The 20,784-nt window shown below is 43.6% G+C and overlaps 1 long non-coding RNA gene across 2 annotated transcripts in view; it reads right to left on the reverse strand.

Moving 5' to 3' along the window:
* LOC107514617 overlaps positions 1-20,784 on the reverse strand; it is a 235,651-nt gene that overhangs the window by 53,478 nt on the left and 161,389 nt on the right. The window contains exons 8-9 of one of the 2 annotated variants that reach the window (XR_004955014.1): positions 12,402-12,951; positions 9,522-12,196 (exon numbers count right to left, since the gene is read on the reverse strand). The exons of the other annotated variant lie outside the window; for it this stretch is intronic. This is a non-coding gene — a long non-coding RNA (uncharacterized LOC107514617). Of the gene's footprint in view, positions 1-9,521; positions 12,197-12,401; positions 12,952-20,784 lie in introns of those variants that run through there. 2 annotated transcript variants of the gene reach the window in all.

The raw sequence follows: 20,784 nt of genomic DNA on the forward strand, positions 1-20,784 counted from the left end.
TAATAAGTGCTCAGCGAATATGTGTTATGTGATGAAGAATATCAATTTATGGTATACCTCTTGAAAGAGAGGATGGCCAAAAAAAAATAAGGTGGATTGCCATATTCTTTACTGGTTTGTGATTCCATTTAAATACGAGATACAGTATAAGAAGTGAATAAAATAGGAGAAAAATATTTGGAGCTAGCAATGCAGTAAATCTTGGAAAATCAGCCACTGTGACGGCAGATTTTCCCTTTTCATAAAATGACGTAGGTGAGGAAGAAAGGAAGGAAGGAAGGAAGAGGCAGAAGGGAGGGAAGGTAGAAGGGAAAAAGGAAATTCATTCTTAACATAGGAAAACATTGTAATTAATATTATCACTTAATCTATTGTATTTTCCAGATCTACAAATTAATATATATACTGTATAAAATGAATAAAAATATCCATTTGCTGTGACTTTTTGAAGTATAGCATTTCGTGGTTTTCTGACTTATCAGGAGAATTGGAAACAATGTCTCATGACAAGTACAGCTTTGGTGACTACAATGAAGTCTTGAAAGTTGCAAATGAAGGGTTTGATTTACTAGAGACTTCTAGAGCTTCGGACATATTAGTAAATATTTATTGAACAGGGATTTAAGACATAAAGATGTCCAACAGGGAACTTACAATCTGGTGGTTTTCAATAAGAATCTTAGGAGAAAAAAAAGGGAAAAGAAAAATAGGGAGATAAAGAGGACTCTGTGTTTCAAAATAAACCTTCAGGAAAGAAAGAGAAACTAGAAACTCCCAGGATAAGATGCGAAGGACAACTACACAACATAACGCATTTAACACTGAAAGAGCCTCCAACTCCAAAAGGGGGAAAAAAATGCTCAGAAATTTATTCCTCCACCACCTTCGGTCACAGATACACTGTTATTCAATTTCAGCAAAAGAGAAAAACAATCCAAATATTAAATGAAATGAAAATAGATCTAAGCTATATTGTGAATAAAATATTTATCAGTCAAACAAATTTATAAGCAGAAGCTGCCTCCTTTTCAAATATAATTCAACAGTGAACGAGGTGAATTTTAGATCATGTGTGTAATAGAGCCTTGAAATAACTCTCTGAATATCAGCACTAGGTTTTGTAAACACAGACAATACAGTCTATGGTGCATCAGTCTCTGCCATCTTGGAAAATGCCCATCGCATTAGTTGCAGATTCATTTTCTTTTCTTAAGTTTCCTTTGTGCTACTAAAAAGTATCAGCCCAGAAAAGGATCACCACCTTTTCCCATGGACTAGTTTTGGCAAAAGCATCTGACACATTGACTGACTTATGTACGCTCACCCCGAGAGAAGGGAGAAAGATGGAGAAAGGGTCTTGGCTGAGGGAGTTCCATATGCCAGATGCTGTATTAAGCATATGATATGTATTGTCTCTTTTAATCCTTACAACTATCATGCAAGTTAGTACTAACAGAAATCTTATTTCTATTCTGGAGATTGAAAAATTGAGAATCAGAGAGATTTACCAGTTTCCACAGTGCTAACCATGAGTGGAAGCAGGATCTGAACACAGGTCCATGGGGCTAAAAACAAAAATTTGTGCTCACCCAACCAGATGGATCATGAAGCATCCTTTACAAGAGAAAGTTTCAATAACACCACCATACACTTATTCTGGGCTGCAAATGCACATCTAATCTTCTAGGACCTTCACTCTACCTAACTGAATAAGGGCTACCTGTGACGGCCGCGTGGTTTCTTCCGCATCCTGCGCTGTAGAAGTAATAATCATACATCTGCATCATGCCATGTGGAGATGCTTTTTAGGTAGCTCTCTTGTAAAGCCGATACTGCCTGTTTTATAGATACTATGTTTACGTATCTGTTATGTTGGCAATCACTTCTACCAGATTGTATCTTCTTATTCTCTATAGCCCCTAATACAGTATCTCGCAAACTGGCAGTAAAGGGTTGCTGAATTGAACTGAAATATACTTAACTGAACAAGATGGTACTAAATTATAGGCTAAGGCAGCATAGCCCACATCATCTTTGATTCAAACATTTATTGAGCACCAACTGCATGCCCGATGACGTGTTTTGGAGTATCGTCCCTTGCGTTTAGTTTTTCTACAACATCTCTTAAATAGTGAGACTCCATTGTTTATAACATCGTTATGGACTCCTGTAACTGGAGATATAACAGTTCTTGCTATCTGTAAATTCTGCCAGTTAGAGCTATAAGTCAGTATTATAGACAAGCCCATGGAGTCTTTTCATGTGACGTTTTCCCCCACTGGAAAAGTGGAAATGTGAACGTTTTATCCTAGAATCTTTTCAATTACAAAAATTCGATTCTGAGTTATGGGGAGCACGGCAGGTTTGGAGGCAAGTGAGGAATCTGAAACAATATCAAGATGCTTTGTGATTTATTCCCTATCACGCTCAATTTCCTCTCTACCTTTTTGTTAGAGTTCTGAGAACCACAGTCCCTGAGTCATTTAATCCGCTGGTTTCTGATCCTTCTCGCTTCTTTTCCACGTGGCCATTGCAAATGTGGCCACCGTGGCTGTTAAGATATGCGAATCCTTGGGGGTGTAATTAAGGAGGCGCCGAGATGCTCTCGTCAAAGGACAGTTCATCTGCCACAGCCACACTGCTGATCGCGCAGGTTAACTGCTTGGCAGTCCTTTCATGTCCCGGAGTCAATCTGCGTTTAAAGGATGGAGGCGAGTGGGCAGGACGGAGCAGTTTATCTCCGCGGCCTTCTCATTTTTTATCGCACGGCTCTCTCGCATGGCACTACCACGGCTGATCAAAATCAGGGACCACATATCACCAGAGTCATTGGGATGAAAGGCAAAACACTTTCTTTGTTCGGTCTACATAAGAGTATTTAAAGTAATCATGGCAATAAATCTGATGGAAATCCCCAAACATAGAAATGGCTTACTTCAAAGCAGGAATTACTATCTCTCTCTCTCTCTCTTTTTTTTTTTTTTTTGCTAGCTTCCCGCAGCAGTTCCAGACGTCGTTCCAGGATATGAATATTCTCAACTATCAGATCAGCTTGTAACACTGTGTCAGTCTGCATCCTGCCTGCAGCCGACGCATCCGCACTTGACTTCAAACAGGGAACGGCCAGTTATCAGCAAGAGAAGTTCAACTCTATTCTACTTCCCGACATAAGGCCACAGCCCCTTGAAAGACTTCGGCATAAAGATGTGATACTAAAATAGCATTCATCCACCTCATGCTTCCTCTCTGTCTGCCCTAACGTTTGGCACAATCGAAATATATTAAGTGCCTATCGTGTTCTTGTAAGGTCAGAGCGAGAAGCCAGATAAGAATGGAAGAGACAGAGGCAAATGGACAAGGAACAATGCAACTCTGAAAGAAATCCTGAAGACTTTTCGAAATATCCGAAATCGGACCACAGAAATCAAACGAAAGCAAAAAAAAAAAAAAAAAAAAAAAAAAAAATGAAAGCAGAATTTTTTTTCATCTATTGAAAAGGCACAAAAAGTCAATCAACATAAATGTGACAGCCCCGGACCCTTAACGCGGAAAACTTGAAGCACAAATCGGTGCCAGGAAGACAGATGGAATTCATCATTCCTTTGTAGTTTCCTGAAATACACAGGGCTTTTGCAAACTGTCCCTCTGAACTATGAGAGCAACATCACTTAACGGTCGTCGAATGTAAGAGCCGTAACATGTGTAACAATATGTGAGTGACATTGGACTGCTAAAAAATACCCCGAGTATCTCAAACTTTGTTTGCAGACTAATCCAAAAACAAACAAACAAACAAACAAACAAAAACCTGTACCGGGCTCCGACACAGTGCTGAAAAGCTGCCTGTCTGATCCACCTTAAGCTATTTAGTAGAGACCCCAAGCCCCAGCTCAGCATCATTCAATAAGCACATGATCGGGAACAACTCAGCAGAGAATGTCAATCTTTGTGCCAAGAGATTGGACATGGGCTCCACTAACTAGTTGAGGTGCTGGGGTGCAGAGGGCAGTGAGGGAGGTTTGAGTGACCTACTTGCAGAACCAGATAGGGCTTTTCTAGGGGTCTCTGGCATGAAGTGTTTTGGCTACAATAAAATGTTAGTTCCGAACAAGCCATTCCAGCACACGAGAGCACAAAATGACAAAGCCTGGACTCTAGTAGAGGCCACTTCCTCACTGTGTTCTATTATCTGTGAACAATGGTCAATGTTGCTATGGCAACTTTTCAGAGTAGCCTTCTTGGGGACAAACAAACAAACAAACAAACCTCTAAGCACAGATTATATCCACGGGACATAAAAGAGCTGGTCAGTTCGGTGTAGGCTAAATGACCAGGATAGCTCTTAAACATTATTTAGAAACCCTCCACCACCAATTTTTAAGACGATCTGAAAACTTCACTTACATTGTCATGAAGGACCACAGAAGTTCTTTCATGAACCTGACTGTGATCATTACAGAGGACCCCAAAACATTGCCCTTTCTGATTCTATGCTCAAAACGTAATTCTCCTCTCTCCCAGTACGAGCATCCCGCACTGCAGGAGAATTTTATAGCCCGCTTGTTATGCAAGGCCCTGAGAGAGGACCTCGATGCAGAGAACCAAGTGAAAAGGGGGATGAGAACGTTCCCACCCCACGACGACTCCACGGTCAAGGACGAGTGATCGAAACGAGACAGATAATGAAGGACTATTCCTCGCTTTCCAATTCTACCAAGAAAAAAATCACTTCCCTTACTAATTATTTATTTTCCAGTTTCCACACATGGTTCTCATAATAATTGCTAACTTTGTGAAATGTTAGAACACTGACACTTATGTAAAGCAAAGTGGCTTTTGACATTTATGAAGTGCTGATTCTCTATAAATATAGAAAAGTGCTAATCCTCACAAGAACAACTCAATGGAATAGATCGATAGTGAAGACAAATACGCTTCTTTCATTGAAATGCAGAAGGCAAAAAAAGAGCCATTTTTTATCTCTTTGATGAACTAGCACATTCTGTGACTTGCCATATAAGATTTAAGATCAGAGCCAAGACACAGACACAGGGAAATTTTAGGAAGAAAGGAATCATAGGTCAACTTGGTCTATTTCCTCTCCTCGTATAGATCTATATATAGATAGGTGTGTGCGAACAGCTTTGGAGACAGATAGTGGCAGCCGTATTGCCACTCACCTCATGATCTCTTGTAAAAAAAAAAATCAGCTATTGTGGGTAGCATGTAACACACAAGAAGCAATGATATCCATCACAAAATTGCTGGGAAGGCGGATACGCTTCGAGGAGTGGTTTGGGGAATGGCAAGCGTGAACTGCACTTCGGTTTCCAGGTGACATTCCTTTTCCCTCAGAATGGCACAGCAGCGCTGCGGAAGGCATGGCGTCTGACGCCTCTGCTAAGAGCACGGGTAGCCCCAGCCTGAAGCTGCTCTAAGGGCAGGAAGTGGGCATTCGCGCTTATTTGTCAGTTCAAACCGTGTGAGACCTGCGTGCAATCTGAGTGGAGGCCGAAAGTCCATCGAGCACAAAGCGACCAGCACGCCAGCAGAGGCCGTGCCCATCTCCTGAAATGCACTTGAACATGATTTTAGGGCCTGACGGATCTCGCGTGGCTCTCTCTGGCACCTCCTCCCACCACCTGTTACCATATTTTAATATTGAAAAGGATTAAGGATCTGATTGCTGTTCAGGAAGTTCCAATTCCCACATGGGTGATACAGGCCTCCGAAAGTATGTCAAGGGGCATCATTCATTTATTGAACAAATATTTATGGAGCACCTCCTCTGCAGATGTCCACGAGAGTGTGTGGTTACAGAGGTCAAAAGCGTGGACCCAGGAGCCAGCCTGCTTGATTCAAATTCTGGCCCCGCCATTGCTAGCTGGAGTAGCCTCGGTCACATTAACACTTAACCCTCTGGGCTTCGATCTCCTCAGCTGTAAAACGGGATTTAGAGGAGTGCCTGCGTGATACGGATCCTTTGAGAATTAAGGAGTTAATCAATGTGAAGCGCCTCAGATCTTACGTCTTACCAAGCACGTGCTAGCGTGCGGTAATATGGTGCATTTACAGCCCCCAGTTTTCATGAGCCTTATCTGGTCTGTTCTATTTGATCTACTTTTCTTCACCAAAGAAGTAAGTCAAGTAAGGAATTCTTTTTTTTTTTTTTTTTGTCTACTTAGCTTAAGGTATCCAACTAAGAGTTTAATTAACTATTAATTCTGCCTCAGTCTTTCCAAAGCTATTTGCCATAATTAATCTCACAGTCCATTAGGACTAGCTAAAAAAAAAAAAAAAAAAAAAAAAAAAGTAGTTTGTTCTGACTTTAAAAAGGAAGCACTCTAATAGTCCAATTTATTCTCATTATTAATAATAATACGTACCATTTGTTGAGTATTTACTATACGCTAGGCATCAGTTTAGGCACTGTGTAAACTTCGCCCCTTTTAATCCTTATTAAAAACTCCACGAAGTGGGTGTTTGTCGCCCCAGTTTGCAGACAAGGAGCGTGAAGCTGCTGAGGACCGTGATGTCACCTGATACCACACATGTGCCAGGGGCACACTGGCTGCGGTAACGAACCCGCCAGTCTCAGTGTCCTGACAAAGGGCGAGGCACCTTGCTCGCGGCTCCGCCGGCCGCAGTAGCTGCGCTGCACGAAGTCCTTCGAGGACCTCAGAGACCCAGGCATCTGCCATCTTCTCGGTCCTCTCCCAGGCCACCTGCCCCCGCCCCACCCCAGATCTCTGATATTGGAAGCTATGAGGATGACGATCCCTATCACTCAGCGCCACGATATTCAGTCAAATGTTCACTTGTGAAAACTCAGGAAGCAAATGTGCCAAATGAACATGCAGCTCTAAGGAAGAGGAGAAAGGACCTGGGCAAAGCCCCACAGCCGCCCTACAATGGACACTGAGCGTCAGTAAGAAACAGACGTCCTGATTGTAAGACACTCGCATGGCTGTGGTTGGCTGTTACGCAGCACGTCCTGACTAATACATCCACGGCCGTTCCCGACACTAAAGCGGTGTGTGTCGGCACTGAAAGGGGCATGAACACCAAGTCGCTGTTTTACTAGCCCACAGAGGAACGTTCGCCAACAAAGTGAACGGCAGACATATTGGCCTGGGACATAAAGCATTTGGCTCTGGGATACTGGGAAATGGACATGGAAGCCACCCTTCAAAACAGCCCGGCTTTCTTGAATAAAGGCATCAGGTAGCTTATAGAGTCCAGGCCTACAAATACAGAGAAGCCCAGGGAAAGCAGAGAGAGATCGTTTGTTTGGGGGTTTTCTCCCCTTTTACTATTCTCATGCCCTGACCCTTCAGAGATCTTTGTTATAAGCGACAACACTGGAGAAAATATAACTTTTGCAAAACAAAATAGTAATTCTGTAATTCTTCTTATCAATGTGCATGACACAGAGTATTATGTAGAATGTGACGCAGAATAAAAGAAATGTTTTTTTTTTTTTTCAATTTAGAGTTAGAGTTAGTTTTGAGGAATGTGATTTTTGCAGAACTGTAGGACATAGAGGAGCTGATAACAATTTACAGTGATTTTAGACCTGCCCAAGCTTCACTCTGATATTTTTATAGACCTGACCTCCACTCGACCTTTCTTCCTTCTGGAACTGAAACCTCCATACTTGAAGAGGACTCAGATATCAGCAGGAACTCCAGGTGGAGAAGTGAGATTTAAGTGCAATTGATATCAGGCATCAGATAAATCTCGACCGAGGGAATGAGGCTGTCCCTTCTCCAGCAGCTTAAACATGTCCCGATCTGGGATTGATGTGAGCCGCTGTTTCATACACACCAAGGTGACCCCACTCTCTCAGCCTGCCATAGCAGTGATTCTTGAATAAATGTCCCCAACTGAGAAAGAAGTGCAAAACGTGATTCTAACAAGCCGGACTCATCATCGGAATCAACGTCCCTGAGCTCCACTGACGAAACCAAGCCAGGCCAGCCCTGGGGAGCCCAGGACTTCATCAGACCCTTTTCATGCAGTAAAAAATAGGATTCCCCCACCCACCCCCGCCCCCCGCCAAAGCCCTGCTGATTCTCATGGATATGGACATCCTAATATTTATACCGGCTGAGCAACTATTAAAGCAGATATCAGTTATCCAAGAAGGCTGTTAGTATTGGTTATGAGTAAGGGAAAGAGCCGAGGATAACGCAGACAACTCCAAGGGAGGAAAAATGTAACGCTTCGGAAAAAATATGAGCAGAATGGGTAATGCTAAACTATTTGATCATTTAACTGGGAAAGAGCTGAATGCGAGATTAGTGAAATTTGAAAAGTGGTGTATTTATGATTCCAACGCATTTTTTTTCTAATAAAATAGACACCAGCACAGAATCCTAACTTTTCCATTTAGTACAGACTAGAGAATACCTTTAAAAAAAAAAAAAAAAAAAAAAAACAGTGTTTGCTTCAGGCTGAATCACTGTCCTCTCTTTAATAATGCCTGTCATTAAGAGATGTGGGGTTTGTTGATGCTATGTAGGTATCAACTTCTGAAATATCCGATTCTGTTTTTCACTGCGGCCTTTAGAAATTGAATGCCGGAGTAATTTTCTGGCACCTGGATTCTTTCCGTAGGTGAGTTTAAATATAAATACACAGCCCAATGTCTGCCACCACCTCCATGTTCAAGAATACAGCAATAACAGACCCATTGAACTCATAGGCTTGGTGAAAAAGAGGATTTCCTCATTATTATTCCTAGGGAAGAAACACAGTTTCTGTCAAAAAGCCCCGGAAGCTCATAAAAAGGGGATAAGGTACCACAAAACAAGTTTGTTTATTTGTTTTTGTGTTTATACAGATTTTTTTTTCTTTCCAGCTTTATTGAGATATAATTGACATATAACATAGTGTCAGTTTAAGGTGTTAGAATATAATGATTCAGCATACGTACGCGTTGTGATATGATTGCCACAATAAAATGAATTAACATGTCCATCACACTGAAAAGATTTTAACTCTATTGATCCCACACAAAAAGACTTCAAAGGAAAATCAGACGAAACTATTTTTAATATCAAACCAAATGATGTGATGACATTTTAATTACTGATCTTGGCATTCTCCAGGTACAGATTACGTGGATGATAAAATATCAAAGGGACTTTTATTCTTGCCCAAAAGTTCGGGCTCTGTGCTCTTCACACCTTGGTCGAAAGCAATTTCGACAAACTTCCAGCCCAGGGCTCAGCACTTCGTCACTGATACGGAGCACATCTCGTCCTCTGAACCCGTCTCTGCAGCCTCGTGCCCCACACGCTGTCTTAGCGACCCCGCCTCATCTCCCGCGGCCCCGCCTGACGTTTCCCGGACATCACGCCCCCCCCCCCCCCCCCCCCCCCGTGCTGCTCTCGGCGCATGAACGTCCGCTTCCCACTCCTCGGTGCGGTCAAGCGTCAGGCCCAGCACCGTCGGGATTCCCCCTGAACACCCCTGGAGGCGCGGCTCGCACTCCCCTCCCACCCCTGAAGCTTCTGTTCATACAGCTGCTCTGTGATCACTACAGAGCCATGCGCGGCTTAAAGACAGAAACCATTCCTTAGCCATCACCCCGTTCTGTCAGCTAACAGAGTGCTCTGTGAGTTATCTATTGCTGCAACGACAACAAAAAAACATTACCCCGAAACTTAGTGGCTTAAAGCATCATTTATTATCTCCCAAGGCTTAGATGGGCCTTTCGTCTCTGGATGTGTCCTAGGCTGTAATCACGGTGCGAGTGGGGGCCACAGCCTCAGCTGAGGGCTCAGCCGGCAGTGGGAGAGCTTTCCAAGCTCACTGGCAGGACTCAGTTCCACACCGGTGTGGACTGGAGGCTCTCCTCAGCTCCTTGCCACCTGGCCCTCTCCACGGGGCATCTAGTTTCATCGGAGCGACCAAGTGAGAAGGCAGGGGACTGCCAGAGATTGAGAGGGTGCTGGGCAAGACAGAATCGCAGTCTCCTGTCACAGTAGCGACATCCCGTCATTCATGCCATATTCTATTTGCTAGAAGTGAGTCACTGAGTCCAGCCCACACTCAAGGGGCGGGAGTCACACAAGGCCAAGAATTCCGGGAGTTGTGAGTGCTGAGAGCTGTGTCAGAAGCTGCCACCCATAAACGCCTTACATAGTGAGCATTCAGTAAGGATCTATTTATAAAAGTATTAAGGAAATGTGACATTTCCTTGAAATAGCTTTAGTTAGTTGTATGATCAACTCCATAAACGTTAAGGTTACATAATAATAGAAATTAGACAAAGCCTATGTTCAGAAACTGATTTTCATAATAAGCACTTGCATGCAAATAATTGATTTTGAAAAACAATAATGTCTTGCCCATTCTATCAAAATCATCTCAACCATAAAATCTGTGATTTATTTCCCAAAGGTTCAGAAGAAGAAAAAAATAAATAGAAAAGATACTAAAAATGTTGCAAACCATTAACAACAGGTTAATCTAGATAAAGGATGTATGTATGGATGGTCACTGTTTAATTCTTTCAACTTCTCTGAAGGTTTTGACATTTTTCAAAATAAAACGCTGAGGGAGGATTTTATAGAACTGTGCTACACAGCCCACTCATAAGCTAACAATACTGCCTCGAAGGTAATGTAAATGCGTAATTTTAATAATACTAGGTCTGCAACTAACAAATGTAACAACTCAGAGGCTCCCCATGATAAAGGTTGATTTCTCAGTCTCGTTACGGTGTCGGGCAGCTCTCCTAAATGACTCTCGTCCACGGTGTGACGCCGTGGTCGCCAACACACCCCAGGAGGAGGAGGTGTGTGGATTACTGCAAAGGGAACTGAAAATGGCATCCATCACGGCCCCTCACGGCCCGCGAACCAGAAACCGTTGAAACGGCCCCAGCCAAGCGCAAGCAATGCTGGGAAATGTGCTCTCTCCATGAACCCGGGAAGGAAGCAAACTGGTGAATACCTACCAGTCTCTGACAGAAAACACTGTCCCTCTATCTATTCTCCTTATAGATGAAGAACTAAGCTGTCTTTAAATAGAAACCACATGACCAACGAGTGCCTGGCAGTAACTAAAATGCACGTACACCGGCTCTCAGACCAGCACTGCGACAGTGATCTCCGAGCCCTAGTTGTCCTAAGGATCGAGCTAGCGGCTTGGATTAAGTTGTGTCAAGTCCTCATGCACCGCGTGCAGCTAGTTACAACTAGACCTACACAGCATCGCTGTCTGTTGATCAAGTCAGGTATGTTGCCCTTGTAGGGCGGTTGAAGTCAGTCTGATTCGACATTTCTTCATACGGGCCGGATGAGACGGAGTCCCATCAAGAGCCTAGCTTCGAAGCAAATCTTTTATGCTTATAGTGGCTCGAGATATTTAGCAAAGCCGAAACAGAATCCAATCTCTACTTATGAGAAAAAGTAACCGTTATTTGCATGCTGGGTCCAAACTTTCTCTTATTCACACCAGAGACTCCAAGAGACCAGGGAGCTGAGTGGAGAGAGGGCGGCTTGGGGCGGGGGAGTGTGGAAGGCAGTGGATAGAAGAATAATTAGAAGCCCCATCCAAATTTATACTGGCCTGTTAGCTGATGAGTTGTCATTTCAGTCCAGATGCTTCTAAGAGACTCAAAAGATTTAGAACTCTCATATGAGTGGGAGGAAAAAAACGTGTGAAAGTATGATGGTCTGTGTCTCTTCGTATGCTTACAATAGAAACGGTAGGAGCAAAACAGTACGCGTGCGCGCCCGCAGGCGGTGTCTCACAGCATCGAACGGATCACATACACGAAGGGCCTGCAGATAACCACTCGGCCCCGTGGGTGGTCTGCATTAGTGCAGCAAGAGAAAGGCCGATCACGCTCCCGTGTCGTGAATAATGTATGCAGCCTACTGGGCAACGTGACCTACCTAACCGTCGGGACCTCTTGCGCCGACAAGAATAGCAGAGGCAGAACTCGAGGACTTAATGAGCACATATTTTGCTGCACATGGAGGAATTTGAGGCCAAGGGCACCGTGAAAGCATTAACTCTGGTCGTACCTTCTCAACATCGCAGAGGTTCCGTGTAAGGACAGCATTATACTGGAGCATGAATTCCTCATGACCATCTAGGTAGGAGGCCTTGGTTTATGTGGTCGAACACCAAGAGGGTTGCAAAGGTCAAAAGGCAATCATTGCTTCTCTATTTTTCTCTGCAAAGCATAAAGCGGGACTATTTTGCTATAATTCAACAATCCTTTAATTTGCTAGAACAACAACGACAAAAAGGTATCGTTCTGTTCGCATCAGATTATAATTATATTCACCCTATTTATGCCTAGGTGCATAGAAAAGAAGGGGTATAATTTAAAAGATCTAAGACTCTGGGACAGTAAAAACAGGACGACTTGTACTCACCATAGACATGATTTAAAATCACGGGGAAGATTTCCTGCCCTTAATCGTTCTCCCATGAAGCTTCACTTCATCCTTATGCTTCTCGAATTCCACTTACGAGAGCAGGGCTTTGTAAATCCATAAATCTCGTGAAGTTGTACATAAAAATCTTCCATTTTTGTATGGGCTTATGGCATTTTTCAGGGGAGAGTCTCTAGGGCTGTCATCAGATGCTAAAACCAAGGCACTGGACACTTCTTTGGTTATGAAGCCCTTCAGATGCTAACCTTACCCTGGGAAGGTTAGTGATGACTTTTACACAGTTTCCAAAGGCTGGTCAGCATTTGGCCCACACGTGCATAAATTTTTGTCAATCTGAAGCCTCCCTCCTGCATATGTTTCTGATGACCCCAGGTTGTTCGAAGGAGGTGCACAGACCTATGTGTCAGCAGACGCCACACGGTGCTTGTTCTGGAGTCTCTTTTCGGAAAAGGTGCTAACCAGACACCCTGCTCCCAGCTTAATTTCTCAGGTTTCTTACCGGCTCTGCAGAATGAGCCTTTGGAAAAAGCTGTGTGGAAAAGCAATGGCCAATACGAGGGTTAACATTCCCGAGCTTCTCTTAGTTCACCTAGAACATTTCATATTGAATAAACGGATTAAAAGAACTTCGCTTACACTTCTGTCAAGTCCTTCTGGGTGAAATCTGATATTTGGCAATGCCTATGCTAAAAAAAAAAAAAAAAAAAGTTCCGGATCATAATAAAAATGAATGTTGTAATTTTATCGAATTCTAGCTTTTTAAAAATAGATCCTATTTAAAAAATATATGTCAGTACGAAGTTGTCAACCGTCCTTTTTTAGGCTGAACTATCTTTTATTGCAAGATTATATCTATCTTAATTTGAAGGTATTGAGCTGTCCTTTATTTTATAAAACTGATAGAAATTGAATAGAAAAGATTGTCATTTGAAATTTTCTGAATTCCCTTATTTATAAAATCCAAAAGCCTAGCATAATGTGAATTTACTCATCAACTCAATTTCCTACTTAGAGGGGCTGAATGCACCAAGAAAGAAAGGGTGAAGGCAATGGGAGAAAAGAGGAAGAGATGTTCCGCAGCTTTGGAACCCTGAGAGAGAGTCGGCACAGCTGGAGCAACACTGTGCAGGTTTGGAGAGGTCAAGGGCAGTATGAGTGAGCAGGAGACCTGGGTGCCACAAGGGAAGTGGGAAGGCCCCCAAAACACATCCTCTCTCTTTTGTTATTTACCAAAGGCTTCCTTTGCCAATGGCCGTCAGGATATGTTTGCAGGTAAGAAATGCCTAACGATGCTAAACGCCAACATGTCCACTGCAAAGACATCTTGAAGGTGTCATATTTTACATAAACCTAAAAGTTGCATTTGGAAAGATTATCTGATGTGTTTATTTATAAAGACTTCTGAAAAGGTTTTGTTTTATTTTACTTTTATAGGACTATCCCTCCGGGGACACTTTAATATCTGTAAAGAAACAGATTTTGCTTAAGCGCAGTCAAATCCAATAGAAACCAAAGATTTTGCCAGTATAATTCACTTGAGCTTGGCAACATGGCTGCATTGTAAAAAAAAAGTTCCCTAGAGATACCATCCCTATTGTTTTAAAGATTTTCTCAACCATTCCTTCACCCCTTCAACAAATATTTATTTGAAATGAGTTAGATCTTTCCACCCCAACCAATTCGACTGATTCAGAACAACCAGCCAAGCAAGGATACAAAGATGTCAGACTTTTAAATATCAAAGGCCACATATTTAAAGGAAAATATGTATTTTATTAATTTCTAAAAGCCCTAGCAGAAGTCTGGTTTTTTCCTTTTCTTTTTTTTCCCTTTTCTTTTTCTTTTTCTTTTTCTTTCTTTCTTTTCTTCTCTTTTTCCTTTTTTGTTAATTGTGACCATTCGTCTGGGAAGTGACCACGCACCCAGTGGCCTGCTATTGAAACCTCTCTTGGACATTCAGTGCCTTTGGTTTACAACAAAGAAAGAGTCATCCTATAGCTACATGAAAAGGATTTTCTAATAAAAAAGCTTCTTACCTGTCTCAAAGGAATATCAGAAGGGTGAATTAGATAATGCCTTCAAAAAGGTACTTTTAAACAGTGCCATGGAAAGAGAAAGTGCTATCATTATTGTCATTTGTTATAGACAATTGTGTTATCGTGTCACTTGTTTTTCTTGGAAAAACTACCTTTCCATCAAAAAAAAAAAAAGCCAAAAAGAAAATATACTTTAAAAAAGCATTTTATAGATTTAAAAATGTATTTGTGGCTAGGTGGACCATTCCTTCTCCCTTCCTCCCCCCCTAATCCGTCCAACCCCATGGGACCTGAGATTTCTATAGTCAAGGTTGGAAAAAGAACCCACAGGCAATACGTAAGCAGAAAACAGTAAAGGATAAAATCACAGGAACTTAGAAGAGGAGACCTTTGACAGCGTGTAAATCACACTCTTGGCGAAAGCAGCGGAAGGCTGACCCGGAAAGCTTAAGCAATGTTCTAATAGTTCCAGTCAGCTCGGACCAGAGCCATGGTAGTCCTCGAACATGACCAAACGGCCAGCAAAGGAGGAAGTCTCCCACCCCTGTCTCGGCATCACCGCGCATGGTCCCAGAACCTGCCTCGTGCTCAAGTTCACGGAGAGCGTATCCAAGACCTGAGACTCCACGGCATGAGGGTTAGGAGTCAGGACCTTCGGGTCCGGTGACCCGGGCTCCTTTCTAACCCCACTCTACTCCCTGGCTGGTTAACGTTGGACAAATAACCTCACCAAGCTTAATTTCCCTCTGCTGTGAAAGTGGATATTACCAGGGCCTACTCACCATAGGGTTGTTGGAAGGATTAAATGAGACTACACAGGCAGTGTTTAGCACAGTGTCTGATGATAATTGTTGCTTTTAATGTCTCTGGATAGTAAAATTAAACGAGGATTAGATGAGAAAAGGCATATAAAGTGCTCGGCACGATGCCTGACATCATAAGTATTCGACAAATACTGGGAAGTATTACTACTTCATACTCCCACGCAAGCATTCATTTAACAAGGATTTGCCGTGTCCTCCATAGGTGCCAGGAACTATGCTATGTCTCCGGGATTCCAACCCCTAAGCTCAACTTGCACATAATCAAATGGAAGAGACGGACATGTGGTCCAACAAAGGCTCTAAGGAGGCGGGGGCGGGGGGAGGGGCAAACTAAGCCACGGGCCCAATTCCTGCCTGTTTTTGTACAGTCCGCAAGCTAAGTGGTTTTTAGGTTTTTAAATGTTTTGGGGGGAAATCAAATGAAGAAGAATATTTCGTGACATATGAAGAGTATATGAAATCCAAATCTCAGTGTTCATAATTAATTTTTATTGGCACGCAGCCACGCTCATTTGGATATTGTCTAGGACTGCCTACACTCTATGAGAGCCAAGCCGAACGGCTACGGCAGAGACCATATGGTTGGCAAACCCAAAGATGTTTATTCTCTGGCCTTTTACAGAAAAACTTGCCAGGCTTTGCCCTAAGTCTTGGTAAATATTGCCACGCACATGAGTGCTTCATGAAGGATGCTATCGGGCAGTGGTTGGGAGATGTGGGGAGCCCTAACTCTTTTTGGGGAGCTTCACAAAGGAGCTAAGTCTTAAAACATGAGTAGGAATTTGCCTGACGGGCAGATGTGGCCCAGAATTATGGCAGAGCAAGGCAGGTTCTGGGAAAATAGCAAGACGCCGGGTGTGTCTTTCAGCCCATCCCGACGCCGGTGGCCCAGCGACACCCAGAGACGCCACAACTACATGTTCCTGGGCAGACGCGTGACAGGTTTGCACCCGTCCGGTTGCGCCAGAACAATTCTCTTCTCTCTGAAACGTCTCGTAGAACGATCGATCCCTCCGAGGCAGGTTCTCAAGTTCCTGATGAAAATGAGATTTAATGGCCTCGTTATGAAGACACGCCACCCTTGTGTGTCCACGTCTGGTCTCATTAGCATGTGTGACAGGATGAATCTGTAACTGTGGCTAGTGTTTACTGTAGGTGTTAAAACCATACTTGGCTACAGAGTTTTAAGGAACACTGACCCATGTACTCCGAGGACAAAAGTAGAGAAAAAAAACCATGAGAGAAGGGCGGGACTTGGCAGATGGCACCCAAATGGCACTTGCCACCACGGAATAGGTGTGAAAGCCTCTTGGCCCTGGGGTCAGAAGGCGAGTGGCCAAGACGACCAGGGACTTTCCTGCAACACGAGGAAACCGCAAATGCCTCGAGGCCCGTGGCCCAAGGCCGGCTTCACTCAGGAAAAGCAGCCGACGGGTCCGCCCTTATAAACTCAGAGGGTGCCATAAACCCGGAGCCACGTGACAGAAACGAAGGAAGACAGAAACCAAATGTGAAATCTATACTTAAAAAAAAAAAAAACATTTAAAAAAAATAAGCAAGTATCAGTTCACCTTCTCCTCCCTGACTTGGAAGGGTCGGTGAAACGGCTGGCCAACTGCCCAGGGCAGCTGTATTTGCCGGCCCTTCCCACTGTCACGTGACAACGGTAGTTCGCCAGAGCCGAGCTGGGCAGCGGTCTCCAGTGATGAGGGAGGCAGGCTGTGTATCTCCCCTCTGGGACAGCCCCTTAGCTGCCCCTAAGCAGCATGACTTGCATCCCGTTTTGTAGGCGGCGTTGATTAAACAAATCTGGCCTTCATTACAGCCATCGGGGCGGAGGGGCTGGGCCAAGGAGAAAAATCCAAGTCGCATCCAGCACACACTGCTCAAAACATCTCCACTTGCTCCCGACTCCATCTCTTCATGCCTGGCTCCCCCTCCCCTGAGATGGTACCCGTCCAGAAGTCTCCACGGTACCAAAGAAAACAGACTTTGGCCGGCATCCCCTCCAGGTCAGCAGAGATGTCCAGACACATCTGCACACCACCAGGGGACACTACTTGTGTCCTTTCCTGGGAAGCTACACAGCCTCTGAGAAAATAAATTGGAAACTTCGATTCGTCCAGCCCCCAATTCATTATCTATGTTGGACAGGCCCGAACCGTGCACAGAAGCAAACCAGGACCTCAGCGGTGGGCACAAAAATATCACTTACTGAGTGACCCTGGATGGGAAGACATTAGGCGGCTCGAACTGCTGAGATCAAAACTGAATGCACACGGCATATTTATCATCCTCCAAACAACATGCACACCATAAATCAGGCTCTAACACTTGGTAGAAATGCTTTGAGGTACAAAGTACCTCGTTACTGTTGTTACTATATTCTTCACCCACAAACGATGTATTTTCTTAAATACAAAGCCAAAGGCAGCAAACCACTCGACTAAACAGAGAAATGCTCTTAGTGCAACCAGTATTCTCGATGCTACCAAAGTCCAATAAAATAGAGGGAAATAGACTTCCTTCGCCCTCAATAGAGAGAAAGTGCAGAAGTTTGAGAAAAGCTGAGGAACCCACTTACAACCTCTTACAACAGTAATCGAACTACCTGCTCTTTGTAAAGAATGACTATATCTAAATCTCCTTCAACCAAAATGAGGAATGCTGTTCTTTTAATATGTATATGTGTGCCAAAAGTATACATAGCCTTACACGGTAAACAAAATTGTGCCAAACACACAGTAAAGTCTCTGCCCTGAGGACCTTTACAAGCAAACCTATAAATAAAACAGGAAGAGAAATTGCAGATGAAGCCTTGGGAATTGGAGGTGGGACGTGGCCGTCAGAATATGGGCTGCCTCTGGTTTCAAGAATGTACAAGGACGGACTTATAGAAAGGAGAACAAAGCGTGAACAAAAAAGGGAAAAGAGACAGAGGCCAGTGGGAAAGCGAAGGCCTGGCACTCCCATGGGGCTCCATCGCTTGGGCCCATGTTCAAGTGAGTCCTTCGCAAGGTGACCGAGAGCAGAGACGGGGATTAGTTGCAGGCGGTGGCCGAGGGCATGGTCTTTGAGATGAGAGTGGGTTTAAATCCTGGCTCTGACAGGACTGTGATTTGGATCAAGGTCCTTAATCACTGCTGTAAGCCTGTTTCCGTATCTGATGGGGTAACAATGGTATAGTACTTAAGACCCATTTCAGGAAGATTAAATGAAATAGTGAAGAAAGCGCAGTGCCGAACACACAAAAAAAGTTCTAAGTAAATCTTATCTATACTATTTTTTAAATAAATATATTTGTCCTCATCTTGAAGAAAAAAGGAAAAGGTTGCGTGTGGTGATGGAAGTACTGACGTGTCCGAAAGGACTCAGTTTTGGGGTCAGCACCAGGAAAGTCATCTAACTACTCTAGAGCCAATTCCTTCAGAGGAGACAAAGATATTAGACTGAACTATCCAAAATCTCCTTTATATCCTTGAAATAATGCCATGACGCTGAGATGAAAACCAGTAGGTTCCTATCTAACTCACATTGGTTCCCAAAATGCCAAGCACCATATGGGCTCCCTTGCTCTCTGTAATCTACATTCAGTGTTGCCACAAATGAAATCACGCCTCCTGAGACACAGCTGACAAATTTAGACTAGAGTGTGGGTGTTTGTCCTGTTCCCTGGCAAGAGCATGAAAAGGGGTCAACTTCTTTTTTCTTATACTTCAATGTCAATCCCAAGAAGCCCAGGCTCTCTTTGTTCTGAAAGCCACCTGACTTTGGCACTTCTCCAGGGATGAGGTGGCAACCATTACCTTCTACCTCTGGAAAGATGCCCCAAGCCTTGGAATTATGGAAATATATCCAATTTACTTTGTGAAGTTTTCCCAAATCTGATACCACTGAAATAAAAAAATACAATGTTTACTCTGAACAACAAAAATGAGATTGGAAGTGCCTAAGCATTTACCATAAAAGGAATCATGGAAAAGAATCTTTTCTAGGAAAATATCTAACAATGAGTGACCTCTGAAGCCCCGGGTTATGGTTCTGAGTGGCAAATATGCAATGTCGAAATATTTCTTCGTTTGCATTTCTCATAACCATCAATGCAACATTCCGGCTCTTTTGATAAGAGCTAGATATCGTTTCGTTTCTTTAGTGATTCACGAGCATCTGAAATCATGTAACAAAGAGTGATATGAAATGAACATATGAGATTCGTCTGAAACCCCATTGTGTTTAGCAACAATACTGCTTAGAGCAATCCCTCTGGTATAAGAGCACACGCGATATACTTACACAACAACGTGCAGCAGCCGCGATGAACAATGCGAGTGATTATTTAAGCCGCAGGTGTCAATGCTGCCTCACCCCCACCCCCCCCCCACCCCGGTCCTCTGGCTGGTCCCCCTGGAACACGGCTCATTTCTATGGAACCCACACTCCTCTGGTTGCATGCATTGCTTCTCTCACATATAAATTAAACCAGATTCCCTACCAGCCAAAGACAGACAGCTCAGGAACTAAGGGAAGACCAACTCTGCGCATCTCCACTGCGCTTATAATAGATGCTGGGTTTTGTTCCATTACAGTTACTGAAGAGCAGTTCCAATTTTTGAGATAGAATACAGAAAATAAAACGGTTGTATCATACTGTTTTATCATAGTGACAAAAAAACAACAATATGGGTTTAAGTCAGAATCTGGGTTTCCAACCTGGCTCCACCTTTTATTATCTATGTCTGAGACAGGGTCGGCGCATCTGTAAAATAGGACAGGCCAGTCCCCTCACTGGACCATCTTGAGGATTAAGTAAAGTAATTTAGATCAATGAAAAAGCACTAGGCAAATACTAGTGTGACTCTATAATCAATACCACCTCAAATCGTTCGTGGCAAAGGGCCGAATGATTAAATGGATGGAGATTATCGACAGATTGCTGACGATGACAGAGAGAAGACAAATGATAGATGATGATTGATAGATGGATGATAGATAGATAGATCGATCGATCGATAGATAAGGCAGAGACAGAGATAGAACTTAATTCCCAGTACCCCTATGATATTTTACCACTACTAACTAAACATTAAGTGTCACGGAGTTTCTGCATCTGGCCGTGCAGTTCGCGGCCTGTGCCAGGGCGCCCCTGTGGCCGGGGGGGGGGGGGGGTGAGTAAGAGCACATAGCCCACACTCCGCTCACGAGGGGCATGTCCTGGCACGGGACCGTGTCTGCCTGGTGGTAGGGACACCTCTTTCCGCTTTTCACGGAGACCTCCTATGCATTAGCAGCGAGCCTGACCGGAACTATTGCATTAAGTCCTCGGACCCTTATGAGAGAGAATATTGTCCCACTCTCATGAGTTAGAAAACTGAGACACAGAAAACTGACATGAACCACCGAAAGGAATGAGGCATGACTTACGGTCTTAGGACAGCTCAGCCGATGCAATGTCTAGTACACAAGAACGGAACTTCTGAATAAGTGATTAGACTGATATAAGCT

This window comes from Rousettus aegyptiacus, unplaced genomic scaffold (genome assembly GCF_014176215.1).
Source record: "Rousettus aegyptiacus isolate mRouAeg1 unplaced genomic scaffold, mRouAeg1.p scaffold_m13_p_16, whole genome shotgun sequence".
In the NCBI taxonomy this organism is placed as follows: domain Eukaryota; kingdom Metazoa; phylum Chordata; class Mammalia; order Chiroptera; family Pteropodidae; genus Rousettus; species Rousettus aegyptiacus.